A 12,363-nucleotide genomic window follows, 5' to 3' on the forward strand; every position below is an offset into this window, starting at 1 on the left:
TACCCTGATCCTCCTTCCTATCCTCTTCCCCCCTGATCCTCAGACTGTCCTCTTGGCATTATGCTGGGAGGAGAGCAAGACAGGCGGTGGCTGGGTGTGCTCCAGAGGGCTCTCAGCTAGCATGTGCCTTCTTCGAGCTGTCCTTCCGTCATAAGGATGGGGTCACTCACACTGTCCTTATGCCGGGAGGAGGGTGAGACACACAATGACTGAGAGTGCTCCAGAGGGCTCTCAGCTACTATGTGCCTTCCTCCCCTATATTTTTGGCAAAAGGATGTGATGGGTCATCGTGTCCTTATGCCAAGAGGACAGGGAAAATGAGGAAAGCCTAAGGTTAGCGCCCAGGGAGCTGCATCCAGCCCCCGGACCTTATTTTGCTCATGCCTAATGGGTATTAGTGGTCCTGTTTGAACTGCATCTTAAATTAAGTTGCTGTCCAAGGCTAAGAAGTCAAATAACATGTGTTTGACTATTTTTACCAAAACTTTAAGCCCTATGGCTAGGATGTGAAGAACTACACAACTTTAAAAAATGTTTTGAGTGTATATATTCAAACTTCATCTTTCATTCCTGTTCCTAACAAGGCAGATTTGAACCTGAGGAGTGTTTCAAAAATAGCTTAAAATGAGAATCAGCTATCTCAAGGGGGAAACTCTGAAAAGCCCCACTGGTCCAACATGAGGAATTGGGGCTGTTGAAAGTTGCTCTCTGGAACCTGATCTATGTCCAAAAAAAAAATCATCAAAGGAGCAACACTCTCGAAAAGCTTGTCAGAGTAGATGTAGAAGAACATGTCCTGCCCAGAGTATGTTACATCACTGTCACTTGTATTTCCTCTACTGTTAATGAGTTGGCCTCCAGGCATCCTCCTTGAAGGATTCATGCTCACTGATGCAACTTAAATTTCAATGTCCAGGAAATGAAGCAAGGGGTAATAGAAGTCAGTAAATGAATGCGACAAATTCTGTGACCAATACGTAGTCACAAGTCTCTGATATAGGACAGATGATGAGGAAGATTTTGCTTGTGTCATATCATCTCTTAAGACAATCTACTCTATGTCTGTTACTCCCAGTGACCATAAAGTTGAGAAAAAATGTTCTTATTCAGAAAATACTATTTTCTTTTTAAGTTGCTGTCTAAGAAGAACTTCTTATAACAGTGACATTCTGCCATAATATAATGAGAGAGATCCTTAGGCTTAACAGTACTAATTTATTTTTATATTTTCATTGCAAAACAACAAACCCCAAAACAACAATCAACCTGTCCAAAGAGGTATAGAAATATATGTAAAGCCTCCACATTTATTTAATAATTACATGTATTTGCCACTAACTCTAAAAGAGCATAGCACTATACACACAGCTTCATATTCACAACAAGCCTATGAAACGGACCAAAGGGAGAAGCGAATGATATGATTTTACATTTGGATATATGTCTGATTGTCCATGGGCATCGCCAATGATAAAAAAAACAGCACTTGAACTCCCTTGTATCAACTAATTAACAAAAAGGAGTACACATTTTGTCTTTCTGCCAGTTCTCATCTCCTAATAATAATAAAAGTAATAATAATAACAACAACTACTACTACTACTACTACTACTTTGTTCTTAGGGATTCAGGGCAGATTACAGAATGTCCACAAGACATAAAAACAAAAACAATCCATAAAACAAAACACATTAAAATACGATATCATAAAATACAACAACCCAGAAAAAAGCAAACTAAACATTAAAGTATAAAACAGATTGCATCGAAGCTCTGGCAAGATTAAACAAAAACCAATGAAAAAAATTACTAAAAAAGGCGTGATCAAGCTATAAAAGGGCTGGGCAAGGGATAGTGCAAACAGCATACATAGGGCCAGGGAAGTTGATGAAGTGCAAAACAGAGTACTATCTGGCGACCTAGGGACTGGACATTTATAACTAGGGACTAATGATTTGTTCTTGAATGCCACCTAGAACATCCAGATTTTCAGATCCCTACAAAAGCAGGATAGAGTGGGGATTTGCCTAATCTCCCCGGGGAGGGTGTTCCAAAGTTGAGAAGTCACCACCGAGAAAGCCCTCTCCCTCATCCCCAGCCATGCTTGTGACGGGGTGGAAGCGAGAGGAGGGCCTCCCCAGAAGAACTTAGAACCTGTGCCAGTTCAGAGGGGGAGATGCGATCACGAAGACAGGCTGGGCCCAAACCATTTAGGGCTTTGTAGGTGATAACCTGCACCTTGAATTAGGACTGGAAACTTAATGGCAGCCAGTGAAGTTGCTTTAATAGGGGCGCAGCAATAAGAAACCTTACCATGCCAACTGGATTCAATGCAGATGATTGAGATGGTTTTAAACAGTGGATTTTAATGTTGAGATAAATTATTTTAATGTTTATTTATGTGTATAGTCTATTTTGAATGCTTGCGGTTTATATGTTGTGCTCCATCCTGAGTCCCCTTCAGGTTGGAAAGGTAAAATATAAATGTTTAAAATAAATTTTAAATAAATAAATAGCTCCAGTTAGAAGCCTGGCTGCTGACCTTTGCACCATTAGTGCATTGCAATAACCAAATCTGGAAGTAACCAAGGCATGGACCACCATGGCCAAGTCAGGCTTCTCAAGGTACGGTCACAGCTGGCATACAAGCTTTAACTGTGCAAAGGCCCTCCCAGCCACCTCTGACACAACTGGGCATCAAGTGTCAGCGCTGAATCTAGGAGGACCCCCAGACTATGAATCTGTGTCTTCAGGGGGAGTGTAACCCCATAAAGCACAGGTTGCCACTCCATACCCCGATCATCCTCCTGACTGACCAGGAAGACCTCTGTCTTGCCTGGATTAAGCTTCAGCTTGTTAGCCCTCATCCAGTCCATCATGGCCACCAGGCACTGGTCCAGGATCCAGTGGGCTTCCTTGGAATTCATAGAAAGGAGTATTAGAGTTGAGTGTCATCAACAGCGCTGATATATTATATGAGAGGGGGGAAAAACACCCCAAATGGTGAAACCTGCTCAGTTGTCTCCTAGTATGAAGGTTACATATTGTTTTTGGAAATCCTAAGGTGTTTCATTTGTTTTTGGAAATCCTAAGGTGTTTCAATTACTCCGTTTCCAATTGCAACGTTTATTGAACAGGCTTTGTATATATTTTTAGATTGAAGTTAGAATTTGTGTCTGCCTGCTTCTAATGCCTAAGAACAATGATCAAGATCCGATCTTTGATTCCCCCCCCCCGCCATACTGTTGTAATCAAATGTTATCAATGTATTTGTTTCCTTAATTATTTATGTGTCCCCGCGATGTTCTTTTAGCCTGTTTCTCTATTTATTAAACATTCATGGGTTTAGGTTAGTGGTTTCATTGTGCAATCGTTATTCGTTCTCTTTCCTCATTCATAAGCTTCGGGGAATCGGAGACTGGGAAAAAGATCCCATCGGCCAATTAGCTTTACAGAAATTAAGAAGACTAAGCATTACTGTTTGCGCTGGAACATATGCCCTTTGTCCATTATAGGGATTCCTCAGTAGACTGATTCTAGTGTCAAGATCTGGCAACTAGGGTTTTGGGTTTGTTTGGAGGGGGTGTACTTTCCCAAAGGGAATGAAAAGCATTTGAGATGGCGCTTCTAAGCAATGCTAGTTTGTTTCCTCGCTTGACACTTCTGCCAAGACTTATCCAACATAAAAAAGCTCCATTATATGGAAGAAAAGTGCTGGACTTGTAAACATTTGTCGATGCAAAATCCTTTGACAACATCTCTCCATTTCTTAAAGGATATATTTTATTTCAACAATCAAGTGTGTATTGCCCTGATGTTTTGATTTAGTTAAAAAAAAAGAAAAGAAACCCTTCACCGTCACCCCCTTTCCAAAGTTGGATAGTGTGTCTAAAGCAATAGGAAGTACATATATTTGTTATTATTCCCTGCCTTGTGTGTAAAGCATGTTTTCTTTAAAATGAACCCAGAAAATTTCGTTGCTGCAGTTCAACATTATTTTTGTTGTGTTTGAAAAATTCTTATGGCAAGACTGAAATATAACCCAGAGGCATCCTCAATTTTTTTCTACTAATAGCATCTTGTTTTGGTCAAGTGAACAATTTAGTGCAATACTGCCATCTACTGTAGTTTGTGAGTGGGAAGCAGAAAGTTCACTCTGCTACGAAATTTGTTTGCAGACTAAACACTCCAGGCACCCACTTCATCGAGAAAGTCAATGAGGCTGTGTGTGCTTGAGTAATTGGAAAACGCTTAAAAAAAAAAAAGCTGGTGATTCTAACCTCAATCTTAATGTATCTTGCATTGCAAGGATACACTTGGGTGAAGCACAAATATGTGTAGCTAATTGCTTTGGGATTGTCTTTGTTGGATAATTACTGTGGAAACAATAAGGAGCAGAATCTTAGGCAGCTCAAAGAATTGCCGTTTAGCTGTTTTCTCCTGCAGTGGCTTTGTGTTTTGAAGAGTAAGCACAAATCCTCTCGCTTGCACAAAAATCAGTTCAATTCTGTGTTTGTTGGCTTGTTCCCAAGTCAAATAAAGCCATCTTTGCAAAATGGTCTGTCTTCTCTCCACCAAGACAAAAGGCTTAGCCTCCCTTAAGGATTTAGAAGTCATTTTCTAAGTCTCTTTGGTTCCTCCTGTTTTGCAACTCAACCCCAAAAGTCGGCTCTCTTTACTACGGTCTGGGATTGTGTTTTGTTTTTGACAGCCATTGGTGGCATTCTTGTTGGCAGTACAACCTTCCTGGGATGGCAAATCGAATCAAACCCCACTTATCACATGAATCATTGTTAAAGTCAGCCGTAATCCACTGTGTAAAATCTACTCGTAAAAGCTAGAAGGAGGGAGAGGGGAATCAAACCTGGAACACATTAAATTAGTTCCACTATGTCCAGGGCAAGGCTCGGCATTGCTTGCTTAAGCAGGCAAAACGGAAACAGGCAGTTTATAACAAGCAGTCTGGTTCGAGGAACAGTGGGGTTCATTTGAAAAAGATTTATATCCTTCACGTACATAAACATTACAAATGCAGGCTGCAAGGAGGGAGGCAAATCTTTATCGAAATCTCTCTTAAGAACTTTTTCATTGTGAATAAAATAGACAGCATGGGCTCTTGTTTGAAGATTCGCCAGTATTTGCACAATAATCCTTTTCAGTGCTCTTAGCTAATTAAAACACATTTTTACAGTGATAGGAGACCACCTACCATTAATTTTATTTTTGTTGCTGAAAAAAAGTGAGCATAGGGGACAGAGGACAAAAACAAAAGCAAACTGGTGCATTGAAATTTCATTTATGGCTTTAAAGAGACACCGGCTGCAATCAAATCTGTAGCCACTTGCATTCTCAGCTATTAAATCAAATCTGACATTTTTTTGACTGTGTGATGACAATTCAGCATCTGAATAAATATATAATGCATATGGTGTTATATAAGGCTGGATCTATACTGGCCTATGTCCCAGGATTTGATCCCAGATTATTTATTTCATACAATTGTACCCCGTCCTTCTCACCCCTGAGGAGAGACTCAGGGCGGCCTCACAGAAAGCACTATTCGGTGCCATCACAATCATAAAATCATTCAACAAATTCATTAAAACAACATTAAATAAACAGTTGTTAAAAACACACCTGTTAAAACCAAACTCCAGGTCAGTTCATTGATACTTCAAATTGCTTTTGTCTTCTTCTCACTTGCCACTATTTAATGATCAAGTGCTTGGTCCCACAACCAAGTCTTGAGTTGTAGGACCAGGAGGGAGGTTGCCAATCTGATGTCCCTGGGGAGGGAATTCCACAGGTGGAGGGCCACTGCTGAGAAGGCCCTGTCCCTCATCCCCACCAATCGCGTTTGCGACGGCGGTAGGATCGAGCGGGGCCTCTCTAGATTATCTTAAACTTCATAATGGTTCGTAAGAGGAGATACGTTTGGACAGGTACTCATATAATCCAGTTCAAAGCAGATTATCTGGGATCAGATCATGGGATATGTAGTGTAGATCCAGACTAAGTTGAGAGTGTGAACTCCGAACCCTGAAATCTTTTATAGGGAGACTCTCATATCCATGGTCTTTGCCAATAGAATGAGCAACACGTGGCATTTAATGGTTTCTTGATTTCCCCTTTCAATTTTCACAATCAGTTATAAATACCACTTCAGTGGTATTCATTTATTTTCTTTCTTTCTTGGCTAAATTTATATTATGTCTATCCAATTAGCACAGCTAATAACAAGATGCATGCTGGGTCATTGAAAAGAAAGGCAGACCCTGAGTTACAAATACCCAACTTACAAATGACAATACCACAGCCTATGCTATCCAAAACTAAACAATATATATTTTTGGCTAGAGTTACATTTAAACTGTACCTGTTCCAATTTACATAAACATTCATACATACAAATTAAGAAAAAACCTACAAAACCTATCTTGTTAGTTATTTGGGGATGGCCTGTAAGCAATACCTTCAAGGATGATAGTTGTGTTAGTATGCTATGTAGTTCCATTAATTCAGTTTCTGCATTAATTAATGCAGTTTCTAAAGTCGCTCCTGACATGAAAAAAACTAAATTCAGGAAAGGGTTCTTGGGTTGCAAAAATAACAAAGCATGTTGTGGCACTAACTTAAGGACTAATTTTATTATCACTTAATGTGGTTTGTTATCAGTGAAATATCATCAGCTGCACAAGGTTCTCCCTCATTAGGCAGGGTATTATACACATACATTGGAATATTTGCATGTTTTGCTTTCCAGTTCTCAACCCACTGACTACTGTCCTCTACTATAGAGGCAGAGAATTGTAGTCAGTGGGTTGAGAATTGGAAAGCAAAAAGTACAAATATTGATAAGTAACAATGGTCCTTAGCAATCAAAAGTTGGACGTCAACACAGAGCTAATCTATATAGAGTGTTTCTTTAAAGGCCTTTCACCCCCTATTGTACGAGAAAGTACAAAACATTTTGATCAGGCCTTTTGTTGAAGCATAATTCTTGAATACTTTTACATTAAAGGACTTCATTCTTAAGCAAACAAACTCCAGAGAGCTAGTTTCCAAGAATTTATCAAGAGACTTACCTCTGTTCATGAATGAGATGCATTCAACAATATTAAAACAAAACAGTCAAATCTTGGAAGACAACTGGTACACTAGAAGCATGGGATCTCTGAAGCAGTACTGGAGCTGCTTGAGCATTGCATGATTCATGTTTTTTCAATGTACAGAGCAGCCTAAGGCCTTCTTTCTGTCCAAAGCACCAAGTGTATTGGATTACATCTGTCGCCAATTCCCACCATAACAGCCCACTATCATGCTAATATTTGGGTGTTTTCCTTTTGAACATCTCATTGTTTTCTCCAAATATTCCAAGTTTTGGGAACAACAGAATGTAAACAACATATAACTCATGGGGGGGGGGGGGTAGAGTTTCTATCTTTTGTCATATAATAAACAGTTAAAACCTAATTAAAACCATCAACAATAATAAAAATGTCTCCATACAACCATTTCTCCTTTCGTAGGCCTGAGACAGCAGTGGGACTGCCTTTGAAGATGGTTCAGAAACTCCAACTAGTCCAATGGGCGGCAGCCAGATTACTAACTGGAGCAACATACAGGGAGCATACCACCTCCTTTCTGTGTCAGCTCCACTGGCTGCCGGTCCACTTCCGAACTCAATTCAAAGTGCTGGTCCTGACCTATAAAGCTCTATACGGTTCTGGCCCAGCTTACTTGTCCGAACACATCTCCCTCTAAATCCCGCCTCGCAGTTTAAGATCATCCGGGGAGGCACTGCTTTCACTCCCGCCAGCATCGCAAATGCATCTGGTGGGGATGAGAGACAGGGCCTTCTCGGCTGTAGCCCCCCACCTGTGGAACTCACTTCATAATTAGATAAGATCAGCCTCTTCCTTCCTGTCATTTAGGAAGAAATTAAAATCGTGGTTCTGGGACCAGGCTTTTGGACAGCAGGCATAATAGCACTTTGAATGTGGATTCGATTGGAATGGTGATACGGCTGACATTATTGTTTGTATGGTTTTAATTAATGCTCTATTTACTGTTTTAATTGTTGTTTTATTGTTATTGTTATATGTAATGGCATTGAATTGTTACCAAGTGTAAGCCGTCTTAAGTCCCCCTTCGGGGGTTGAGGAAAATGGGGTAGAAATGCTAGAAATAAATAATAAATAAATAAAATGGGACATTCAACCACTAACACACAGTCTTGTTGACAGCCATACAGCCTTGGATCCATTGTTTTGGCTTCTTTAGAAACCAGTCCCCTTTAACAGCCAGCATTTGCATACTATTTCAGGACCTTTTCGAATTGTGTAGGTACTGTTGTGCTCTGGCTTTGTCATGGACTAAACCGATTCATTCTTAATCTGTGCCTGTTTTTAAAAGCTATTGTGGCCAAATTAGTGGTTAGACTTATTATTCTGGCAACAATGGGAATTACAAGGCAATAACTTTCAGTTATAAAACTGTTTTTGTCATTTGTCTGTGAGCTTTTAAAAAGTGTCAGCATCCTATTCCTGTTGGTCTACCAATGAACTATAGCAAAAGAAGAGCTGTAAATGCATCTTTATCTATAAATACAAGTGATGTATTGCCCAGTAATAGGACTTGAGAAAATTGCTAGAGTAAATAAGTGAGTGTGCTCGTGCACGCATATGTGTGCACACACATGCCCTTGTGTGTGTTTGGAAAGCATCTGGCAATTGTGGGTGTTTAATTTGTTGCTAGAGAAGGGTCGTTTGTGTTTAAGCCTTCCATTTATGGCATAATAAAATCAACAGCAGAATCTGACAGGTTTCACTGAGAAGGAACCAGAGCAATTGAGAGGCTGAAAGTTTAACGAAGGCAGGAAATTGCCACTCAAAAAGGGAGGAATCGTGAAGAGGGTGGGAGTGACCCTAGAGCCAAGGAAAGAGATTGCAAAGGCTTTTTGCAGCACCCATTGCTCTATAAAAGAACCAAGAAATAAGAATTAAACATATCAGTAGTACAACCTAATCTTTCAGTGATCTTCCTGTCTCTGCTTTACTGAAAGGGTTTGATATATATATGTATGTATGTATGTATGTTTGGAATAAAGTATACTTAACTCCTTCAAGAAACAGCCCCATGAAGAGTTAGGGAAGTACAGTGTTCTTATTTGATATGGAGTAGCTGTCTCATTATGGACAAGATCCTAAAGTGTAAAGATGTACCATTAAATACTGATATTTCCAATTTTTCATGTTTAGCTATGAAAGCTTGTATGAGGGTTGAATGAAAAGTAATGCCTCCACCTTCATTACTTGGGTTTGGATGGGAATATTTTAATAAATCAAACGCTGAAATCAAACTTAGAATATGCTCTTTAACTACCACTATTCACTATTCACCAGACAATTGGATACATTTCTGCCAACGATGAACAAGTTTTCCGAAACTGTCACAGAAGAAGTCGACACTCTGTTTCCACAACCAGTGTCTCACAGGTCTCTCATCCTAGGTAACCATCATGCACAGATCTTCCGATAGCCAAGCAAAGCAATAATGTGACCCACATGTTCTTGTGAAATGCCGATTATGCTTGAAATTTATCTCTGAGTGATACAACGATCATCCTGAATCAATCTGTCAACCTTTTGCTTGTGAAACTCGGTGGTTGCTGTCACAGGACGTCCAACTCTTTGTTTGTCATGCAAGTCAGATGTTCCTACCTCAACATCTTTAAACTTACTCACCCAACGATGCACAGTACTCACATCAACACAATCACCATAAACAGCTTGCATTCTCTGAAGAATCTCCTTTGGGGTGATACCTTCTGTTGTCAAGAATTCAATACTGCACATTGCTTAAGTCGCATTGACCGACCGTCTGCACAGGGTTCCATACTTCGCACTTTAACAACACAACCGTTAAACGCTAAGGCTTCCTGCCAAAATGGAACTGTAGAGGAGAGTCTACTGAACAATCCAGTACCTGTCACATACCAGTACTACCATCTGTTGAGGAGTTACGAAGGTGGAGGGATTACTTTTCATTCAACCCTCATATGAAGAAAATTCTGTGTATGGCCATGAAGAGAAAAAAAACTCATGAAGAAAACTGGGTCATTTGAAATGTGATGCTGGAGGAGAGTTCTGTGAATATTTTGGAGTGCCAAAAAGACAAATAAATAGGTCCAAGAGGAAATTAAGACCGAACTCTCCCTAGAAGTCAAAGTGCCTAAGCTGAGAATGTGTATTTTGGACATATCATGAGAAGACATGACTCACCAGATAAGACAATAATGTTTGGTAAGATGGAAAGCAATAGGATAGATGGATAATAGGCTTAGGTCAATGAATGGATAGACTCAATCAATGAGGCCATGGCCCATAATTTGCAACATCTAGGAGGACTTGGAGGTCTCTAGTTAAAGTCAACATGATGGCAGTTAACAAGTGTCCTTGTGGAGTCCTTTGTTTTTTGTGTTAGGGTACTGGGTAATCCAACTGCTTCATGCTCTCTAGCAGTGCTAGCACAAGGGTGTCACAAAATTCACCACATTAAAGAGGAAAAGAAAATGTGAATACCGTTTTCCCACACAGTCTTTGAAATATCACAAGGTGGTTTTTCCCCCATTTGAATAAGCTATTTACTGTTAAAAGGCCTTAAATAAGTAAAAAATATGTAATGGTTGTGACCATAATTTCCCCCCTCAGTTCTGTGAAGAAACATATTATTTTGAAAAATGATACTTTGGAAAAAAAATCTTGTTTCCATAATAATAATAATAATAATAATAATAATAATAATAGATGAAACAATAGATCACATCCTCAGCTTCTGCAAGAAGATCGCACAGACAGACTACAAGCAGAGGCACAACACCATTGCTCAGATGATTCATTGGAACTTGTGCCACAAATACCATCTGCCTGCAACAAAGAACTAGTGGGATCACAAGCTGGAAAAAGTTACAGAGAATGGACACGTCAAACTCCTCTGGGACTTCCAGATTCAGACAGACAAGAGTTTTGGAGCATAATACTCCTGACCTCACAATCGTGTTAAAAAACAAAGTATGGATCATCGATGTCACAATCCCAGGTGACAGCAGGATTGCAGAGAAACAACAGGAAAAGCTGACATGATATGAGGATTTAAAAATCGAACTGCAAAGACTCTGGCACAAACCAGTAAAGGTGGTCCCAGTGGTGATTGGCACACTGGGTGCAGTGCCTAAAGACCTTGGCCTGCACTTAAACACAATTGGTGCTGACAAAATTACCATCTGCCAGCTGCAGAAGGCCACCTTACTGGGATCTGCACACATTATTTGCCAATACATCACACAGTCCTAGACACTTGGGAAGTGTCCGACATGTGATCCAATTCAACAGCCAGCAGAGTGTCTGCTGTGGACTCATCTTCTTCTGTTTCAAATAATAATAATAATAATAGTAGTAGTAGTAGTAATAGTAATAGTAATAACAACTACCCTGCTGCTATCTCCCTGAAGGGACTCGGAACGGCTTACATGGGGCCATGCCCAGACAACATACAGTTAAAAACAGAACAACAAAATATAAAACAGCATAAAAACAACATCATCATAAACAATAAAAGCAAGCATCATAAGCAACAACATATGTCCTCTCTCTGCTAAACTATAGTCAGAAAGCTAACTTCAGTGTTTCTCATTTAGGGCCAACTCATTATTTTGTAGCTTCAGTTTACTATAAAATAAGCAAAGAGGGAAGCATAAGAGGAAATTCTTTGTACTGATCCTAATAATAGGCGTAGGCAACATAGCAGAAAGCTGCTGTGGTTATGAGCCACCTTCCACAGTGTTGCTTCAGAACGGACCTTTTTTGAATTATTTTTATCAGCCCCCTCGATGATAAGACAAACGAGGCTAACCTGAGGCTAAAATAACCAGCAGGAAATTTGGGTCACGGGTAGTTACATTTTTAAATCTTGCATTTTAAGGGCTGTTCAATCAGTATAATTGATTGATTTCTAACAACCCTAAGAACCCCTAAATCATTAGGAGAGGTGGCTAGTTAGTGACAAACTGCTAGAAGGTTTTGTTGAGACAAATTTCCTAATTCTCTGTGTTGTTTCCCTTCTCCCAAAAGGAATTGGCTCGTTCCTGTTTTCATTTGTGCTGCATCTCAGCTAGATTATTTACATGAAACATTCCTTTTTCGACAGGACAGATTTTTCTTCTGGTTGAATGTATTTGAGGAAAAGCGCCATTACCAAAATTTGGAGTACACTGCGAGCTTATATAGGGAATATTAGATTGCTTAAGTATAAAATATCTCTCCTTAGTAACAGACTTTGTATTTCTAGGTGCAAAGATAACTG

General features: G+C 39.7%; 1 protein-coding gene across 1 annotated transcript in view; it reads left to right on the plus strand.

The window, feature by feature from the left end:
- Window positions 1-12,363, plus strand: part of SCFD2 (sec1 family domain containing 2) — a 207,087-nt gene that overhangs the window by 68,470 nt on the left and 126,254 nt on the right. The window lies entirely within an intron of this gene.

This window comes from Anolis sagrei, chromosome 5 (assembly GCF_037176765.1).
Source record: "Anolis sagrei isolate rAnoSag1 chromosome 5, rAnoSag1.mat, whole genome shotgun sequence".
In the NCBI taxonomy this organism is placed as follows: domain Eukaryota; kingdom Metazoa; phylum Chordata; class Lepidosauria; order Squamata; family Dactyloidae; genus Anolis; species Anolis sagrei.